We start from the raw sequence: 2,954 nt of genomic DNA on the forward strand, positions 1-2,954 counted from the left end.
TGTGGCTTTGGAACATTTTCATGGTCTAAATGTGTGATCTGATTGCATGTGAACATGTGAACAAATGTGACAATATGTGCATCACGTGTTCACATGAGTTTCACACATTTAGACCATGAAACTCATATTTTACACAAGAGATTTACATGTGATTCACATGATTGCACATGGGAAGTTCATGTGCACACACACACACACACACACACACACACACACACACACTTTCCCATTTCTCTATAATGCTAATGTGTCTCAGTGTGTGTCCATGTCTGTCTGTGTTGATGCATAATTAACTGTTTAAAGCTTGAGTTGCTCAATACATTATTGAGAGGCAGGTGACAGTTTCCTTTGCCTGTAGTTATACAGTGACCAAAAGAAAACGGATTAATTTCTTAATAAATAAATGAATGAATAAATAAATAAATTCCTCCCACCTGCAGCCTGCTCATGTTTACTCAGATAAATATGTAAAACCTACGATAGCAGACATTGAAAGAACATTTATCATTCCACAGAAACAAAACTCATTTCTAGATGTACATTTTAGGGAGTTTATACTATACTGTTACATCTTGAAACTTTAAAAATCGAGTTTCAGTAGCAGACCAAAATAATATTTATTTGCTAAATTGTTATATTTCATTTAATGAGGTTTTGCGATTCCTTCAACCCTGTTTGCAAAATTTGGGACACGTCTGGTGTGTGTGTGTGTGTATATATATATATATATATATACACAGTATAACATGTAGTACAATGTAGTATAACATGTAGTAACAGGTTTGTGATTCAGCTGAGCTACAAAACAAAACCAAATCAGGACCACTTCATCTAATGACATCCATTGTTTATGAGACAAACAGATCGTAAATAAACCAAATGCTGTGGCCTCAGTGAGGTCTGTCTTCTCCCCCGAGCTTCTGTTGAGCATCTCAGAGACAAAGAGATGCCTCTGTTTACTCTGCATTATCATTTTTTTTTATTTAATAAAGCCACAATACCCCTCTCACTGCACCTGCCTAGCTCCCAGAATGCATCTGTAGCTCTAGAAACCTGTCATTATTGACCTCTGACCTCCAGCTGGAGCTCTGAGGTCACAGACAGACACATGAGCAAAGGTGTAATTAACACACTGAACACAAAGACAGACCCGTCATTAGGCTTTGAAATTGCTTTGGATGCATTGTCAAGTTAATATGTGGCAAAGGATTAAATTAACTTAAGGCTGGTTTTGATTCATAATCAAATTGTTTTGTGTATAATGTAGTTGAAAAACCTATACTGACAGCTTTAGGGTGTGATTATATGTGTGGGAGGTGTTTTAGGGCATGCATTATTTTTACAAATCGCTTCCAGTATGAATAAACCTTGAGTAATTTGGTAACCATAAAATGTATACAGAACAAGGATTTAAAGGAACAGTTCTTAAAAAAATTACATTTCTGACATTATTTCCTCATGTCATTCAAACCTGCTTCAAAAACCTTCTTTCCTCTGAAAAACACAAAAGGAGATGCTTTTCCATTCAGTGGATAAGTTTGTGTGATGAATCCACTGAAATCTGCTGTAGGTCTCTAATTTAATTTCTGCAATTTGAGTACATTTCTATATGATCAGTGCGAGAACCAATAGAGTATAGTGTAAGAAAGAGCGTTATACAGGTTTAGAACAACATGAGGGTGAGTGAATGGCATAAATGTGTCTAGAGGTAAATGTCAGGACTGTGTTTAGGGTGAACTATCCCTTTAAATGTTCTGTCTGGAGCAGATGACTGTGGTGTTTGTTGTGTAAGTTGTAGATACTGGTTTGTATGTGTGCTGTATAAACAGGTGTCCAGTAGCCCCAGCGCATGTCATGTGTCAAACACACGCTTATCAGATCTGTGCTCTGGAAACAAATGCATCATCATACTCAACATGTGAGACGACAAACACCATAGATTTACTTACATAAGCCAAAAACTAAAAATAAGGGTGGCAGTGGTTATGATGCTGATGATGAGTATGTGGTTATGACAATTAACCGCTATCTTTGCTGGAGTCATCTCGCTGATGGATGTACTTGTGATTCTTAAAGGAATAGAAAATGAAGATTCTGTCACCCTTTACTCACCGCTGTATAAACCTGTATGACTTAACTGATCATTGAATCGTATTAATTACACTACTGTTTAAAAGTTTGTGGTTGGTAAGATTTTTGAAAGCAGTCTCAGCAGTTATTTGATCAAAAATACAGTAAAAACAGTAATATTGTGTAACAGAGACGCTGGAGTTTGGTTAGAATCCATGAGCGGACGTTTATTAAAGGTCAAGGCTTTAAACAGATGTCGATAATCAGGCAGAGGGTCAAAGTCAGAGTTGGTCTGGTGAGTGATGCCTTTTCCAATCAATTCACCATTGATAGCCTTGACTTGGATAGGTGGGGTGCACATTTGTGAAGGGATTTGATATTTGGTTACGATGTACTGGTGGATGAGATTCAGGGCGGCTCCGGAGTCAATCATCGCTGTGAGGTCAAGAGCGAGAGTATCAGTTCTTACGACAACAGGGAGTGTGAATGATTTGTTGCTTAAAAGGGCAGAAGACATTTCCACAGGGTTGGGTGTGAGATCGCTGGTTCGCCCACCTTTTCCACTTCTCCTGTTAGGAGCTTGTCTCATGAGGTTATCAATCCTGATGGCGAGTGTGACAAAATCGGAGAAGGAGGACTCCTCACCCTTGCATGCAAGTTCTGCCTGAAGATCGCAGTTGAGACTTTTGTGAAACATAGCTTTTAAAGCGACATCATTCCATCCACTCTGGGCAGCGAGGGTTCTGCACTCAATGGCGAACTCAGCAGCGGGACGATTACCTTGTGTCAGATTGATGAGCTGTGTCGAAACGTCCTTTCCGCCGTGTGGATATTCAAACACCTCACGAAGTTGTTGAATGAAGTACGTCACTGAATTCCTCAGG

Source organism: Sinocyclocheilus anshuiensis, unplaced genomic scaffold, assembly GCF_001515605.1.
Source record: "Sinocyclocheilus anshuiensis isolate Anshui unplaced genomic scaffold, SAMN03320099.WGS_v1.1 scaffold1830, whole genome shotgun sequence".
NCBI lineage: Eukaryota > Metazoa > Chordata > Actinopteri > Cypriniformes > Cyprinidae > Sinocyclocheilus > Sinocyclocheilus anshuiensis.